Source organism: Boleophthalmus pectinirostris, unplaced genomic scaffold, assembly GCF_026225935.1.
Source record: "Boleophthalmus pectinirostris isolate CB_2022bp ecotype Guang Dong unplaced genomic scaffold, ASM2622593v1 HiC_scaffold_21, whole genome shotgun sequence".
NCBI lineage: Eukaryota > Metazoa > Chordata > Actinopteri > Gobiiformes > Gobiidae > Boleophthalmus > Boleophthalmus pectinirostris.
The window spans coordinates 20,237,793-20,256,919 of record NW_026571175.1 but is presented as its reverse complement, the minus strand read 5'-3'; the positions used below and the strand labels follow the sequence as shown (position 1 = coordinate 20,256,919).

Sequence of the window (19,127 nt, the reverse complement as noted above, 5' to 3'; positions counted from 1 at the left end):
TGCTAACCCTGAGTTTTGACCTTTTTAAAACATCTGATATGCATGAGATTGTATTAGTTTTGCAGTTCATATTTCAGTGAGTTCTCAATCAAAATGCTTGTGAAAAATTGGTTAGTTTGTCAGAATTGTTCATGTTTGCCTTGATGTGGCTTTATTCAGTGGTTGTTGTTGTTGTTTTTTTTTTACCTCATTCTGACTAAATTAATGTTTCTTTTTGTGTTTCTGAAAAATTGCTGTTCTTAACTTCATGGTCCTGGCATGATCCTTTAATGACCATTACGCCCATCTCTGCCTGGATCTCCTGACCGACTGGGCCTCTTCCCTCTTCATCTCCAGCTACATCAGTTTAATAAACACTTCTTACATTTTCATCCCATGGTCAATCCTGTCTGATCCTCTATTGTGACACGGGCGTCTTTACACGTCCGGTGAATTAAGCCCTGAGGGATGAAGCAACAGAGCAGCGCCTCACTCTGTATCGATCCTCCTCTCCTTATACTCCCTCTGCCTGGAATAATGCAGCTTCCCCTTTCAAACTTATTACAGGAAGATGCACTGGGCAATATAGTAAAGTACTTAAACTTTTCTGACCAACCGAGAAAATGGATTTTAAAATGGTTTCTGAAACTGTGGTAAATTGAGTTTCAATTATTCAGCTTGTGAGGATACAAAAGGCATTGCTGAAGGATACACTTGAACCTGGACTAAACCTGGACTAAACCTGGACTAAACCTGGACTAAACCTGGTCTAAACCCGGTCTAAACCCGGTCTAAACCCGGTCTAAACCCGGTCTAAACCCGGTCTAAACCCGGTCTAAACCCGGACTACACCCGGACTACACCCGGACTAAAGTGATGCCTGTAGTTAGAAAAGCATTATTTGAATTGCCTTGGTTGTTTTCGTATTCTAATAATTTATTTCAAATCTTCATTAAATGCCATTAAATTTCATTCATCTTGCACTTAGCATATTTTCATCATTGTACATTTTCAATCTAGTAATCTATGAATCATCTTTTATGATCTAGCAGTTTATTTCGCTCTGCCAATGAGCCACTAGCCACTCTATTCATATCCTCTTTGGCACAGAGCTGCTTTGGCAAATGAATTACTTTCCCATTTAATCTATTTTCTCTTGATAATTTCAAAATATTTCACTATTATTATCTGTCTTTTTTCGCAGCTGTGGTTTGTGGCTTTTCAGGTTGCATGGTTAGTTGAAGATTGACCCCCCCTTCTGTTCAAGTGTTCTCTAGTGGAGTTGGAGCATTTGGCCTTTTCTAAGCAGGGATGATTTAGAGTGGCAGCGAGCTCCCATCCCCCATTGCAGGCAGTAACTAGTGTGACTGGGCAATGCCGCTGCTTTTACGTAATGTGCTGACATGTTTGATTTGAACATGTGTATTAATGATTAGGCTGGCAAAGGTTTCTTATGTCATCTGATGTATGTTGATTGTATGTGTTTGTTTTCCAGATCATAATCTCACAAATGTTTATTATGCAAAACAAACCATTCTTAAAGCTTGGGTACCTGATTTTTAAACCATCTATCCAGCTCTTTCTTAGGTCTCACAAACACCATGACAGAGGTGTCCAGACTTTTTTCTTTTTTTTTTTTTATTAGAAGGCAGTATATTGAAAGATAGACCATGTGGAGGGTGGTCAGTACTGTGAATGATAAAAAAGTAGCTTTTGTCTGAGATTTTAAAGTAATAATGATTATTTAATGTATAATAGTAGAGTATTTAAAAGCAGCAGTAAAAAGTACTTTCCAATATAATGTGGGCCAGTTCATCAGAAAGCCAGAAGGCCAACACCCCTGCCCTATGACATACTAACCTTAACCCGAGTGTTCATATGACTGCATCTTTGCCTGTATTTGTCACACTTTTTCACACTATAATTCATGAGTAAAAGTCAGGTAATGCAGCTTTAAAAGGATTCTTTACGATTTTTCCTTTTGGGGTTGGCACCTATAATTAGCCAGCTTTAAGTCTGGTGATATTCAAGTTGTAAATCCATTTTAAACTATATTACTATTGTATTCATTGTAATGAGAACACCTGTAAAGTTTGCCTGGATTTGCACATAATTTCTTAAATCCACTTTTCTCTTGCATCACCAGACCGAGAGCAATTAGACACTTAGAACTTGCATAATCTACTCAATTATGTTAAAACAGGATTTACAGGACGTTTTGAGTCAACACTTGAAAACGACTTAGCTTAAATCTGCCTGCGTCTTGCAGCACCATGACTTGGATGTGTCAGCATTAACAGTGGGGGGAGTGGGGCTGGTTGTGGGATGTGCTGTTTCATGGGAGCGATGAGGGGGAGGGTGCGTGTGGTCTTGGAGGGAGCTGAGAGCCAGAATAAACACTTTATTTGATTCGTAGGTCAATACGTCCCCATACTATAACTGTACATCCCTGCCCCCATCCTCCACTTGCTACTAGAAAGGCATTACTTCCCCCACGTCTTGTCTTGTAATAGAATACCAAGTGGATTTTTTTCCCTTGTTCCACTTTATCTGTCTCTCGCCTCCACCCTCGTGCCTCATTCACTCTATTACTCAACACGGCGACTAAGAGGAGAGAGGCTCAGTGGCTTTATGTAGGGCACAGGACACGGCAAAAGGGAGAAAACTATTACTTGCCCAAAGACATTGTTGCTCCTGGTGACACGTGCCTATCATAATTACAATTACAGGTCCTATGTCATGCAAAATTGACTCTTGTAAGCTTTAAGCCATGTTGTAATGTTGTTACCTCCTCAAAAACATACCTGGAGTTGTGAAAGAAGCAGTTTTCAAGTTAACCAGTACCTTTTACCTTTTGTTCATTTGGGGATAAAAAATTCCAGATCTGAAATGATCTATGATTCTAGTGAAGTTGTATGGATAAAAAAAAAAAGACAATGGATCACAAGGCGGAACAGAGTGCTTTCAGTTTGAGAGAAGAACACAACGCAGCTTCTGGTATGTTTGTTATGAGCAAACAACACTATAACAGACATGAAAATAGTATAATATGGGTCCTTTACTACAATTAAACTACAACAACTACAATTTGCGTTGCATTTAAATTGAATACCAGTCCTTTTACCGCCTCCTGATTTCTCATAAAGACAGAATTTGGTGGTTAGAAAACAGATGTACCCTTGACCTTAAATTCTAATTATCATGTAAATCAACATAGTAAATAAAACCGCTTTTGCTTTCTCACCAGGCTCTAAACCTTCCCTACATGGTGCCATTTGTGATTCTACATTCAGTGGATAACCCAAATTCCTCCATAAAAATTGTATTGTGGTCTCCTAAGCTTATGGCACACTGGAAGGCTGCAAACTAAACGACCACAAAATTATCAACAGACTAACCTTCAGTGGCTATGTCTTTACAAGTGTTTTTACGGTTTGTATTGTTAATCATTCACTCATAAGATCAAAATGCTTCACTTATTTGGCGTGTTCTCAGCGCTCCTCGATCGTGGTCTCGCATGCTTTTAGCCCATTTTTGTTTTGATTCGCTCTGCCAAAGGAAACTCTGGAATCCTCTCTCTAGTTTGATCTTACACAGCTGTGGGATTTGAACCCTCTCCTCCACACCTCCCCCCTCCCTCACACACACACACACACGCACACGCACACACACACACACACACACACCAAATGCTCTAATCTGGCCCGCTGGGGTTGTCATCCTGTGTGTTGGCTCTGGCATAAGTTGAATTTTAAGAGCTGTAAGCATGTGTGTAATATATTATAGCAACACAATACATGTCAGATTTATCAATATCGCAAAATTGGAACCCGCAATTTCTGTTGGCGCATGCATGTGGCTCCAATTTTGTGTGTCCTAATTTGTTTTCCCATTATGAACCTTTTTAAAGTTCTCCTGTTCTATAAATTGTATAAAGGTGCACAGCGAGGATGCTCTTTTCCATAGAGAACAATAGAAACTGTATGAATTGACAAACAGCCATATTGATTGAATTTTTTTTTTGCGTATTGATTTTCCTTTTCGTTTTAGCTAAAGGTGTTTTTTTCAAGTTGCTCCACTGGGACGAGCAGAGGGGGGAGATAGAGGTATTGTTCAGGCTGTTTTAACCCCCCCTCTATAGACTGGGGCAGGTTTTTTTTTTTTTTTACATACAAATCTCCCCCGATGCTGTGGTGTCCTACAGGCCTCAGAGCACTGAACTAAAGTGCATTGCCCATTGTAGGAGAGGGTGCCAGGTTTGGGGTTGAATATCTGGCTGGTCTCCCTCTGGCCTCACTTCAAACATCCACAAGCCTGAGGGGCCAAGCTACGAGCTGCCATGGAAATGCCAACCTGTGATTGTCAAGGAGCACAAATCCAAAACAGAGGAAAATGAATTGGGCTTATAGAAGTAGGATATCCTCCTTCTTTGGTATTTTGCAGGAGATGTATTTATGAAGACTTGCAGGCAGTGTTTGGCTTTCCAGATCGCATGAAATGCAGATTAAACGACCCATATTGCGCCGTTTTCTAATCTGTTATAATGTTGTTTCCTCCCCAAAAACATGCAATTTGTGGTTTGTTTCATGCACACATGTTAAACACACAGTCCTTGCATATTTAGGCTGAGTTCTTGTCTCAAACAGAGCTTTGGAGATGTAGACAGACAAACATGCGTGAATGAAATAAAACACAACTCCAGGTATATTTTTGAGGAATTAACAACATTCTAACATGACTTAAAGCTCACAAGAGTCATTTTTGTGTAATATAGGATGGGAGCAAACCAGGCTCTAAACCAGGACTAAAGACACTGAAGAGCTTCATGCATTTCTAAATCTTTCTAAATTGGGACAACACAATCAAGTATGCAGATTTAATTTTGGTATACAGAGTTTTTAATAATCTTGCTCCACCTCCTCTGAAGGAGTTTGTGAAAAGAAATTCAAATCGCACAACCAGAGCAGGTTCTAAAGGTGACTGCTCTGTGCCGTTTAGGAAAAGTGCTTTTGGGCAGCTCTGTTTTGCTTATTGAGCAGGTCAAACATGGAACACAGTGCAGCTCATATACAAGAACTTTCAACACTGGCAGCATTTTCTAAAGCTTTAAAACAGTGGTTGTTCAACGGCCAAATATGTCACCATGTTTAACCAAATTACATTTTCTTTTAAATTGTTTAACTCTTGGTTTATATCTTAAACCCTTAACTTTGAACTTCAAATGAATTGTTTTAAATTCATTTGTATGTACAGTGAGTGTGTTGTATGTATAGTGAGTGTGCTGGTTTTATGTACTTTTGTGTGATTGTTGTTGTGAAATCAGGACAGAGAAAAGTACATCAATTTGGCGAGGGACTGAAAATGGAAATTAGTCATGCTGGCTATAATCTTTATATATTTACATTTTTAATATTCATTAATATGTGCTGTCCCTTTACAAATAAATAAATAAGAAATAAGAAAATAAGAAGAAATTTGAACAGTTTAAGGGAAACACACATATATACACTTGTGGTTTAACTATTTGCTAAACCAAAACGGAAACTTAAGGTTACTAATAATAATCTGTCAAACCACTTACAGGATGTCACCATAGAGATGAGAGTAAACCTAATTTGTTGAACGAGCAGCGGACATGTAGCCGTATGGGAGGCTTTCGCTTTCCACCTGTAGATTTTTATAATAACAAGCACGTTTCAGTGAGTCATAGAATCAGAAGGAAAACACAGATTTTGATAGAGGAAAATGTATTATCTTTAAAATAATCTGTTATTGTTTATACTTTTATGATAAGAAAATTCTGTATTAATAAATGCTGAATACAAGAGTGAAAAACGTGTATAGGCTTTGACCTTTTCCCAATAGTAAGTGAACTATTGCAAAATTGATTTATTGTGAAGTGACATTTCAAGACCGGAATTTCTTATTAGTCATACTACCAGAACATTTAGTCATTTTACACATTTTTCACAGTTTCACATAATTCTGCTTAAATCAGTTAATTTGAGGAAGTAGTGTTTTATTTCTGTTTCATGTTTAAAATGTTTAACTATGTTTTTTATTTGGTTATTACTGCACCCCAACTGTCTGCGAGCATTATGTTACTTAAATAAACTTGGATTTAGACAAACTTAAATACCCATTCATGAAAAACACCCTCTGTTTTGTGGTTTTGGGTGCACAAAAAGTTTCCAGTTTGACACATGCATACAATGAACTGTCTAGAGCACTGTCTGTTTTGTTATTAAAGGAAAAAAAAACTGTCATTCACCTTCTTTTGTGCTCTGTGGAATCCACGTGGGGCCGTGACTGTCTGTGCGGCTAGACACCAGTGTGGGGGTGACAGAGGAAGTGCTTATTCAACTTCACATATGTGTGTAGAACGTATTTAAGGAAATTGTGTTATATGCTGCGCTTTTTTTGGTGAATTTTAATAGCCTATCACAAAAATATAAAGCAGCATTATTTTGATTTCCATTTTACATAATAAGCCTTTGCGCCAAGTTTAGTCACAAAAGAAATACTGTTTATTCAACAATTTAAAAGAAAGAACAAATCTAAAGATGAACAGTTAGGGTTAATAATAATAATAATACTAAATGCATACATGAATAAATAAAATCAGAAATCACTTTATTTAGCAAGAAAGACTGATATTCTGTGTAGTGTTCATTTTCAATACATTATATTGTCCTACTCTCAATGTATTTGCTTACTTTCTGCCAGGGCTCCCCTTGAGGTCAATTACCACACTAGAGTCTTTCTCTGAGTCGCTGACTGCAGTGACTCCATCTAATCTGCCTCCACGGCTCTCAGTGGTATTATTCCCACCTCCCATTCACCGCATTTTATTTTCACCCTCAATCTCTCAGTGCCATGCATTGTTTTACCTGGGCCAAGTTCCACCTCGCCAACGGAAATGGAGGTCCAAAACTGTTGGGAAGTCTAATTTCTAAAGGGACAATTAATGGGAACAATACCAGAACCAGGTCTCAGGTCACCACTGCACTCATTCAACAAGAAGTATGCATTGTACTAAGAACAGCTGCCCCACAGTTTGAGAACCACTGCCCAGCCTGTACATACTTTACCTTTGTACCCAGAGCTGAAAACCGATTTCTTATTGTCTGGCCTCAGTGTCTCCTGTGCCAGCGCTAATGCCAGAGAATGGACTAGGTGTGTGTTACAAGTCTCTGAGCTGAAGAACTCCCCAGCCTGTAAGCCCTGGCTTTGTTTCACAACCACGTCTTGCTGCTGCAGTTTAATCTGCACCACGCACATAGACACAACATAAACCAAGGCTTTGCCAGGGCTTAAGAGGTTGGACACAGCAGACTGTAAAGAAATGAAGGTTACCGGTTACTGACCAAGTCCAGGTGTGATGTAATGTGCTTTGTTAGTTTTATGTTGGGTAATAAAGGATAATGAAGTGTGAGTTTGAATCTGTACAGTAGCCTACAGTTAGTAATGAATGCTTATTTTTGTGCCAGTTTCTCAAACATACCAAACTTTATATGCGAGTTATGCAACAAAATGTCCATATTGCTTCAAACTGAGACTTGATTCTGTTCTGTTCTGAATTTCCAAAGATGACCAATTTGACTGTATCTTATCATTTCTTTTAAGCTTGTTAACAACCCGATTCTGTCTATAGTCGCAGTTTCAAACTCCATCACTGCACATTTCCAAATCTGATTCAAAATGTCATCTCTAACACTTTTCGTGACCTTTCTAAATGGACTTCTGTGAAACCGTCTGGTATCAGTCCCAGCCCGGCCTCAGTCTTTTCCTGTCAACTGTCAGTGGAGGCAGCAGCAGCTCTGGCTTCCCCTTAACCACCACACACACTGGTAATCTTATCTCTCTGACAATCAGCGTTCGCTTAGCCTGCCGCTCATTAACCCTTTACCGGACTCAGTTTTTTCTTTTGTCCCTGGTGGCGTCGAGGCACAGGCTCATATCCACAGGAAGCTCTGCCGTTTTGTGGTTTGAACTTTGATCCATTGAAAGGGGCCAAGCGGAAATTGATTGATGGGTCATATTCTTGCTCATGACTTGCCTGTCACCGCAGACGACCATGGCTCTTATCTGCGCCTCGCCTTCTGTCAAGTCATAAAGAGGATGTTAAAATTTCAGAACACCCTCGCTAGTCGTTTGTAGCGTTTGCGGCTCCTCACGACTGCCATAAAATGTGTCTCCTGCCCCCCCCCTCCTGCTGTCTGCCTCACTCCCACTCCCCTTTAATTTCACTCAGTTGCAATATCCTACCTCCAGCCTTGATTGTTGTTTTCGGAGAGCCCGTGCGCTGTTGTTGTAACATAATCATTTAGTCTCCCTCCCGTGGTTCTGGCAAGCTGCATGCTGAAATCTATCCACTGCTCATTTTTATGGGGAGCAAAATTGCTGTAGCTACTGCCCGCTCGCTGTTTCGCTTTTTACACTGAATTTATGAGTAAGTACATGTCCAGGAATACATGACAGATTACACTTGTTCTGTATGCGTTTAACATGCCAGAGAATTCGATTAGCATAGTTGAAACAGAAAGACTATGATGTGAAATTACTCAATACAAAAATTGTGCATATAATTACAGCAGCACGAATTGCATTTTGCATCCAACAGCCTCGTATTTTGACACGTATACTTGTTTTTTATACTTTCTAGTAGATCTGTGCAATTAATACACAACTAATCAAGATTCAGTCATTTCATATTGTTAGTCATAAGCTTGCTGATCAAAGATACACTGCAAAACTTTTCCATGTTTTTGCTTTGACTGCAATGTTCCACACCATGACATTTATCTCACATTTAATTAATTTCCTTTTGTTGAGTAAACATCCTAAAAAAACAAAGAAAAAATGCATTGATGCTCTGAGCGGACATGCCTCTCCACAGATGTGACCTGTAATTTAAAGTGGAAATAAATACATTTAATGCCATACAGAGGGATATTTCAAGCAAAGCAATAACATTTCCAGAAAAACAGATTGCGGATTCTCCACCAGAAAAGTTATGTAATGCACCTTTTTAAATAAACATAAATCAATCATAACATAACATAACATGAACGTAAATTATTTTTGTCATTTTCAGTGCTTCGATAACAACGCAGAAGTTTCCAGACTATAATAGAACAACAAAAAGCGGGATTATGGCTGGCATTGTGTCGCTGTTATAGAAGAGAACAGGGTTGAAGAGGTCACATAGAGTATTTTCTTGCCTGGTTGGACTTGCTGACCCTGAAAGACTAAAGGGATTCTCTCGCTGCTAAGCTCATAACATTATCTTACTAGCGGTCAAGGCACTAACATTGCTTCTCGCTGCACCTACCTTGACCCGTTTTCATCCTTTTTCTTTATAACACAAGCTCACTATTGACGTACGATACTGTAAATCCCATTGATCACACTGTTCACACGTACAACGCTAACATATGCAGGCCTACAGTTATTGATTCCAGTGCACCTCGAGTGGAGCAGGTCTCGTTACATGACAGAGTTCACGTATTTATTGTTCTAGACACTTGTGCTGTTGACACTGTCTCTGTTAGCCGCTACATTCTCGGGTCATTCCTGTGGTCGCGAACGGGAGAGAATCCAGGGCCTGCGTTCCACCGAGCAGCTGTGAAGAATGTGAGGCCGCTCTTAACAACATATACTGTGCATTGCTTTCATTTTATAGTGTAGCTTGGAATGGCTTGGACTTTTTCTGGCAGCTAAACTATGGTGGTTTTCATTAGGTAGGTTCCATTTTTTGACAGTGGGCAGCAATGGAGCCAAGAGAGACATAGATTAGTTAGTTATTTTATTTTGAACATTTTTAAAATTGAAGAAAGCACAACATATAGTCTCTATACTTGGAAAGGCTTTCAGAACGTATGCATTTTACAAAAAGTGAACTATTCAATGTTCAAAACAAGAGTAGGATGAAGAATCTTATTTTAATCCTACCTTTTAATTTAAGATATTTTGTTTGTCATCAAAGTAATGTCAGCTTTCACCATATAGTTACACTTACACTATAATGTACTTAACTATAAGTGAATCTTTACAAACATTAGTGAAATAACACGAGAAAACAAAACAGAATACATACACATTACAAGTACACACAGGTTTATATTGTCAATTGTCAATTATGGCATAGTTTTATAACTGAAAACAACACAGGTACAACATCCAAACTCTATTTAGGGATCACCATTCAAAGATCAAGATCTCATTGATGGAATTGTTGAGGATTTGACTGAGGGCCTGTTCACACAGCATAATTTTTTGGTCTTTCATCCACACGGAGCTGGTGTTTCGGGTGGGCGAAAACTGTGTTTTTTTGAGAACGAGTTCTAGAGTGCGTTGTCGTGTGACATTGCAACCTCGTCGCAGCCCTCGAACTGGCCTCCGTAGACCACAAGACCTTTGCGGAAACGGGACAGGTGTAGCCTACGGAGCCGCTCCCGTACCTCAGCAACCAAGATACACTGCTAATGCTAATGCTGACAACACGCAGCACGCAGATTATGCTAAAAATGGCTAAAAACGGCCAAAAATGAAAATTTATGTTTAACTTTTGCTAAACAAAATGGCTGTATTTCTGGGATGCATCTAAAATAGGCTAAATTACCTAACTTAAAAAAAAAAAAAAAAAACTGTGATGGGACATGCAATATTAGTGTTGGAGTGTTGTCATGTGGACGTAACCAGAAAACCTTGCTGATAATCCAGTGTGTAATTTAATAAACTGAAAATATTATAGCTACCAAATCACCTGACTCTTCAACTCTTTTTACTCACCTGGAAGCAATAAGAACGGACAGAACATAGTCTCAAGATAGCAGAGTTGGTCAATTTTTCCGAACAATATCGAGCATGGCCATAATATTGACGCGTATCAGTGACAGGCCGTGCAGTGTGCTCCTTTTTCTCTCTCTTTATTCTCCCCTGGCGTTCCTATCTCTCCCTTCACTAAGGTGTTATCAATGGCGCTATTGTCAGGGTTGAAGGAGCAGGGGGGCTCGTGGGACCCCCGGACAATGAGAACACGCTGCTGCCTCAGTGGACTTCCTGTGTCTTGCATGAGCGATGGTTTCGAGGTCCGAGATAAGACCTTTTGGAAAGCACCTCTCGTCCCACTTGCATATTCACCTGTTTGGATACCAGGTGTTCTGGCCCAAAATATTAAATCTATTCTGCTGAGAATTCACAGCCCTGGCCAAAGCCTATTCACTTCAACCCACCACAGCTGCAGTGAAATGCTACACCTCATACAAATGGTCCAGGCTGCTAATTGGAAATCACCTGAAGTCCATAGCTTTTGTGTTTTTTTTTGTTTGGTTTTTTGCGAAGGACAGTTAATTACAATTACCTTTTTAAAATCTACTTTGGAGTATCCGTGCATTTGAGACCAACAAAAGCAGCATTTTTGTCATTTTTTTTTTTCATCAAGAGTTTTGAAGGCCTCCTGTTTCTCAAAGTGTAAAAGAATTACTCTACCACGTCAAGCTCATTCAACACTACTTTTAAGAGTTTCACCTTGGCTTTTGAAATGCGCTTCAGCTCTGTTATCGCACTCACTACGTTTACATGTACAGAGAACTCCTAGCGCGCTAAACAACCATATTTATCATCTTTACCCAAAACTAGTCAGACCACTCTTGTCTCTGTCTACATGCAAATCAAATGGACGCAAGAGGGGAGCTAAAAGAGGTTCATAGGCATTGAAAAATTGAATGTTGGCAATAAAACTTAGTAGGTATAACTGTTAATAAAACATGTTATGAACTGTCTTGCTCATAACTTACTGTCTCACCACAGCATAAACTACAAACACATTTTAGCTCCGATAGTGGACCAAAACAACGAAACTACACAAGCCAATCCATGGTGGAAGGACTGTATTGCCATCGCTGCTGGTCTAAAAATGAGTATATTTCCAAACACAAGGCTAATATTTTCCTTGCTGTTTCTTATGGTTTCTTAGCATGTGCAGTTGAGTGCTTCTCCTAGACTGCTCTTAGCGTGATCAGATTGCACTTTTAGATGCAGCAGGGATCCAAGTACACAGAGTTTCCTAACTTATGTTCGAGACATTTTAGATTTGAATCAAGGCACCTCAATAGTTCCTGGGTTCATCTGCATTTTGAAAATCCTGTTTTTTTTTTCTGATGTGCTTGTTAAAGGTGCACTGTGTAACTTTTCCGGTGAAGGGTCCAGCACTTTTCTCAAGAGATGATATTGCTTTGTCTGGAATGGCAATAAACGCATCCATCTCGCATTTTCTCAATAACGAGTGAGTAAGTTTTTATTGAACTAAAAAACTTGTGTTCTTACTCTGAGTGGGCGCGCCTCTCCACAAATCTGACATGTAACTTGGCCATACAGTGGAACGTTCCAGGCAGTATCCTCATAGAGAGAAGCAGGTGACGGACCCTCTACCAGAAAAGTTACACAGTGCACCTTTAATATAGTGACTGAACTGAACTGAACAGAAATTGTGAATAAGACACTTTGAGCAAACTTCAGGGTTCTAGTGCTATGAACGGAGCTGTCACAAGACCCTCACATGACACTTCTACCACCACTCATTCTTCCACTGTCACGCACATGAACGGACAAAATGGCTGCTCACTAGCTGTCAGCGCCTCTAGCTTTTACATAAGGGGGCCTCTTTTGGTCTGAAAAGGGGGGCTTTGAGGTTAAGGGTTCCCTCCTGATCCAAATCGTTTGAGGTTTTCCTGGTGAAAGCAGCATGTAGAAGTTTACGTTTGTGCCTATGTGACGATGCAGAAGTAGGTCAGCGAGGACCCAAAGCGTATACAGTGGCTCATATGCTCTGACAGTGGGGAGGGGATTCGTGGGTTTCTTCTATCTGAACAAGAATGACCTCGCTTATCTCTTTACATCAGACAAATCTTTAAGTGTCTGAAAGCACACTGTTGAATATTACTGTGAAATGGACTTATAGATATGGACCAAATCAAAAGAAATGTATGTCTTTTTGTTGTATATCTAATATTCAGGTGATGTTTTAAAGGTGCACTGTGTAACTTTTCAGGTTAGGTGTCTGCTACCATGGAGATACTATTGCTTGGCCTTGGTGGTCTTAAACTTGCATGGTATTGTATTGTATGTATTTATTCGATTATGGGTGTTTCTGTTGCTCAAAAATACCTTTAAAACATGCACTCTTCTTGTGAGCGGGGTCGCCTCTTCGCAGATCTCGCATGTAAATTGGCCTGGTGGTGTCTCCTGCTTTTTTCTATGGATATTGAAAAGTTTAATGCCATACTTTGGAATATTGGAGCTAAAGCAATGGCATCTCCTTAGAGCCAAGTAACTGGCAGGCCTTCTACCAGAAACGTTACACAGTGCACCTTTAAGGAAAGATCAGGAAAGTACTAAATGTGCCTGTCAGTATCTTGATGATCATGTCCAACAAGAAACATGAATGGACCATAGAATTAGCCACAAAAGAGCAGAAATATCTCTTTATGCGCTTATATGGAGAATTACACTAGACATTTCCTCTCTGTTATTGAGAATATAGTCAATATTCTCAATTTGCATATCTCTAAAACTAGAACTTCAAGATGGTCAAAATTTTGCAGACTAACACAAACTCTCCACAGTGAAGAGATGAAGGCGAGGATGTACTGCCAACAAGTAGAGGCTATTAGAAGTTGTTTTCAAACTGAATAATCTGATAATGAGCAAAAAGAATATGGTAACATAAAAACACAGCCATTATTTGTCATCTTAAAGTACACAAGTTAGATGGATGTTTTAGCAAACGGAGACTGCTTTGTTTGCAGTAAGAAGAGGTATTACTAAGAAACAAAGATATGAACTATAAATCATATTCATTAAAAACATTATTGAATTTGCACGCAAAGATACTTGAACTACAACCCGTCCTGCAAATTTGCCTGCCGCCATCATTTGACTGCACTGCCCTTTACAATGTTATGACACATGTAAATAACCTACTGAGAATAGGGACTCCCAGAGCAGAAAGTGAACTATGGTGGATTTTCTCCCAGCCACATGCTCTCATCTCTCAGCATGCGGCTGTTGTTAGGGGATGGCTAAACAGCTCCGCCCCTTTACCCCCCAGGAGCCAATCCACTGTCATATTCCTCCCCATCCTGCCCTCTGATTGGTGCATTGTCAGCGCCTGTTGAATAAAATGGGATTGATGGGTAATCTGGGATCGGAGCAGTGGGATGTGGGATAGCGGTTTAGGATGAGGGTGCCGAGGACAGAGTGGATGAGGAATACTTTCCAAAATAAATCTAGATTAAATGCTTTAGAGCCTATTCACTGCAGCCAGCAATACAGTAAGCTCTCCAACTGTTTTGTCAATACAGTAGTGAATTAAAAGTATTCAAGAAACATTTAAAGGGCCCATATTACACTGTTTTCTGATCTACTATATGTTATAATGTTGTTTCCTCAACGCAAACTTACCCGAAGTTGTGTTTTGTTTCATTCACACATGTTTAACACACAAATCCTAAAACAGCAAGTGCTCCGCTGTGTTTTTAAACTCCATACACCATCACTAGAATGATTTGGATACTTTTAGCCCCGGAATCATTGATCTCTACTGGACTATGGGTAAATGATGGCTGTTAACTTGATGACTACTGCTTCATGATATCACAAGGTGGAACAGAGCATTTTAATCTTTTGAGATGTAGAGAGACTAATAATGCAGGCTTGCTCAGACCTGTGTGAAAAAAACACAACTCCAGGTATGTTTTTTTGATGAGGTAACAACAGTGGCGATCCCACACTGATTGACCTGAGTTCACAAATTTCACAAGAGTATTTTGCGTAATATAGGATTTAAAGTTTGCTTGCCATATTTGTTCTAGGTTCTGGGATCTGGTTAAGAATCTGATTTAAAGATATTTCATTGTGCATGAAATCTTTTTGTAAAATTGCTTCTGCAGTGTACTGGGCACAAAGCGAAGAGGGCACAGAGGAGAGCAAAGGCCGTGGTAGGGAAGAAGCCAGGGATGCTCTGTCTCCCCCTGGGTATTGTCATGGCTCTGAATGGCTAATGGGAAGTGAAACCAGAGCTGCAGATTGCTCCATAATGGCTGCTGTCCTTGGCTGTGTATTCAGGATCTGTCAACAAAAAGCCTTAGAATTTCTGAAATGTCTTTAAAAATGGTTGGTGTGAAAGCTAGGGCTCGGGTTTTGACTTACATGATTTTGATATTATTTTTTATGTCTATTCTGCTTTAGATTTGGAGTCTGTTATTAAAATATCTTTTTAAAAAACATATTTTGAAATTGGCTGTAAATCACAATCTATTTGCAGAAACAACATACCAGTCAGTGGATTCATTGCTGTGGTAAGATGCACCAGCTTCGGGTCCTGGTCTTGGCACTTAACCATTGTGATATGTTTTGAGTTTTCCGCTGTAGATGTATTCCCACTCCATGCATTTTTTTCACTTTAAATGCCTAAAGCTCCAAATGAATATAGATGAGTGGTGGAATCAGCACATGGTGAGATCAATGACCTGCTTGCTACAATAAAACTGCTTCTCACTACCAGCCTCGTCAATACATCATTGATTCGGAAACTCAGGCTATTTGCTGAAAATCTTTCCTTTTCTTTAGGTCAGGAGTCTTGGTTCCGGTTCAATATCAAGATGGTAACATTTTAGCGACCTTTCCATATGTTTTAGCTGTTAATCTGACACGATCTATAAAGTGCGTTTATGGTTTAGTATATTGTACTTTTGTTTTTGTCAGTTTTGATTCTGTTAAAAAGATCAACAAATTCCTATGTAAGCCTACTACGTCACTTCAGTGAAAATATGGACTGACAATATTTTAAAAATACCCTCAGATTTGCCAACGCTGTCATCTTTCTGGAACAGTTTCTCTAAAACGCACACGTTTGTCAAAAATCCCCAGTGTTTTGAATAAGAAGCTGCATTATCTTGTTTTACTGAACAGTCTCGTCATTTTCGTCCTTCCTGATATGACTTGGTTGCCACAAACCACTAACTTTCACACAACAAAGAGGAGAAAGTGTGCTGTCTGATCAAGTGCAATCTTTAAGGGGAGAGATTTCTGGCCAAAACCTTAAGGAATTAAAAGAGAGAGTTAACGGTCCGGCAACTCTGAATAAACCCAGAGGATAAACAGGCCCCAAGTTAATTATTGGGAGCAGCAGGAGAGATGACTGGCACGCCAACATGAACAGGGTTTCCCCAGGGATGGTGCAGGGGCCTGCTGCTGACTGGGCCCCCTGGGGTTTGGGCACACAAAGTACTTGGATTGCAGTCTAAACGTGTGAAAGTGAATGCATTTGATCCTTTTGTTTTGTTTGTTTATGCTCAATATGAATTTCAGATAACTTCCCATCAACCTGTGCCTCCTCCACATCTACACTGACAGGAAAAGTGTCAATATTTCAAGCAGGTTTCACTATGACAAATGTAAAAAGTCCCCCATGTGTTTGTACATTGAAAAAGTGATAGTGTCATTTTCCCATGAAATTGTCACATCCAAACCTTATGAATTAGTCCCAGCCTGAGAAGGTAGCTTGTTATTTACTGGTAATGATGCCAGCTTTAACAGCAAAGTTGACATTTAGTCATAGATCCTGTGTCTGTATGTTATAAATTGTAAATACTTTTTTATTATTATTTATCTGTGTTTGGTTCATTATGTACAATGTTCAATGTTCAGTGGCAGTTTGAGTATTTGAGTCTAGAAGTCTAGAATACTCATGTTATTATTATGTTTTATTATCACATTTGTCATGTACTTCCTGGAATCATTTCTGTTTTGCATAATATTTGTTTTAACGTTTGTGCAATCTTTTCCTTTTCATTTTTACCGTCAAAGCAAATCATGCGCTTATTTTATGTTTTATCTATATTCTTCCTTGTGAAACCCTTTTTATGCTGGCTGGGGAATTTTATTCAAAATGTAGCACTGCTTGATGCTTTTGTAGGCCAAAAACCAGTCCTCTGTGTGTCATGGATGGTGTGGGTGCCTGGCCTGTTCACAAAGCCTCCAGTGTGCTTGTGTGCTCTAGCTCAGTCCAGACTCTACTCAGCACTCCTGGATCATTCTGACAGGACCCCAGCCTCCAGTTCCCTCTGAAGCTCTAGTGGGAAAGCCAAACTGCAAAATGTGATGTGATGGTGAGTAGGCAGGGAAGTCCATAAAATTACCAAAACTTACTCACGTGTATTTAGGGGTTCAAGGTTTTCTCATTTAATTTGGGAAGTAGAAATAGCATCACACGTACATTATTGAGGTCTGAACTTGTTTTCCTTGCCTTCACATACAAAATCTCTACCTAAACTGTGATGTTGTTGTGTCATCTCCAGGGGGCAGGGGGAGCAGGTGTGGTGAGAACAGATGCACGGGGCTGTTAAAGTAGTAGGAGGAGGAGGGGAGCGCTGGGACCATCAATGACCCAGTCCCTAAAAACAGATGTGTGGAGTTCTTTGGCCTGTCAGATACTGCCAATGAAACAACCTGTGTGTTTTATACTGCTCTGACTTCAAATCCCACTACAGGCTCCACATTGTAGGGCAAGATTATACTTTTTAACAACTAAGTCTAGAAATATGACTGCCAGTATATTTTTAGCGGTTGTAATGTTATGTTTGATTTTACAGTTTTCACTTTTAGCACAGTGTGTCTGAAGTCTTAATTGTGTCTCTATATGTTCAAGCATGTGGCATTTGTACTTGGGAAACCAGTCTCTGAACATTTACTTTTGAACACTGACAACTTTATGTAAACACACACACACCTTCCTCCATATCACTGCAAAAGCATTTCTTGACGACTGATAGAATTTTCCATCCCTTCTATGTGCTTTGGGCTTGCCTGTTCTTATCACAGAGCTCAGTGATTGATTGCTTAGTGACCCATTGTCTGAAAGAGTAGAATTAGTGTAATGGAAATCATTTTTGACTTCGTCTGCTCTGGTGAGATAATGCATTAGTGTTTGAGTGTACTTTTTGAAGACCATGAGTGACGATCCTGCTGAAGACTGATGGTGTGTGTGGAGAGCTTTTTAAGACTTCTTGTGCTGTCCCGAGTGCGCTTTCCTCTGATGAACAGTGCTCATCCGCACTTAGTCTGTGGCAGCTGTCCAACTTCAGTGTTAGCTGTATCGCCATTAGATCGAGGCAAGTGGTTAAATCACACAATGTCTCTGTGATAGAATCAAATGAAGTACAATCCAAAAGTTAAAGTGTCTGTGATAATGCTTCTATTAGGATTTACTATTGTATTCATCCGCTGTGATGCGTCTCTTTGTTAAATCTCTTTTAAAAAGGCTCATATTACATTGTTTTCTGATCTCTGTTATAATATTTCCTCATCACAGTCATACCTGGAGTTGTGTTTTGCTTCATACACACATGTTTAACACACAAATTCTGCATATTTAGGCTGAGTTCTTCTCTCGAACTGGAAACTCTCTGTTCCACCTTGTAATGTTATGTTAAACTCCACTGTGTTTTTAAACTCCATACACCTTCACTAGAATCATTTGGAATCTCTACTGAACTAAAGGTAAAAAGGTAGCTACTAACCACTACATGACATCACAAGGTGGAGCAGAGCGTTTTGAGCTTTGAAGATGTAGGCAGACTAATAATAAAGGGTTCCTCAAACATGCGTGAATGAAACAAAACACAACTCCAGGTATGTTTTTGAGGAGGTAACAATATGGCTTAAAGCTCACAAGAGTCAGTTTTATAAAATATATCACCTTTTAAAAACCTTAACAGACTCGCACAGTGCTGTATCTTCTAGCAGTATTTGCCTGCATTTTTAGTCCTTCTTTTTATAGCTCTTCTATTTTATCTCTTTGTTTTGGCACTGCCTGTCGGTATTTCCCCTCGCTCAAGCTGCTTTTATAGAACAATGAAAATGACATCAAAAGTCATTCTGGGGATTCTGACTCAGACCTGGATTCAGTCTCTTCCCCTCCTCTTTATTTCTCTCTCGCTCACTCTCTCTTCCTCTGGCCTTGCATCACCGTTAGCTTTTCTCTGATTGTTTTAACTGGAGCTGGTCACCGCAGCTCGTCACTGATACTGATTTGACTCAGCTAAGTGATTTCCTGCTCCGGAGCTTGGGGCTCATTACTGCTC

At 39.7% G+C, this 19,127-nt stretch overlaps 1 protein-coding gene across 1 annotated transcript in view; it reads left to right on the top strand.

Annotated features, from left to right (window-relative positions):
• The window catches only part of jarid2b (jumonji, AT rich interactive domain 2b), a 114,205-nt gene that overhangs the window by 5,500 nt on the left and 89,578 nt on the right, over nt 1-19,127 (top strand). The window lies entirely within an intron of this gene.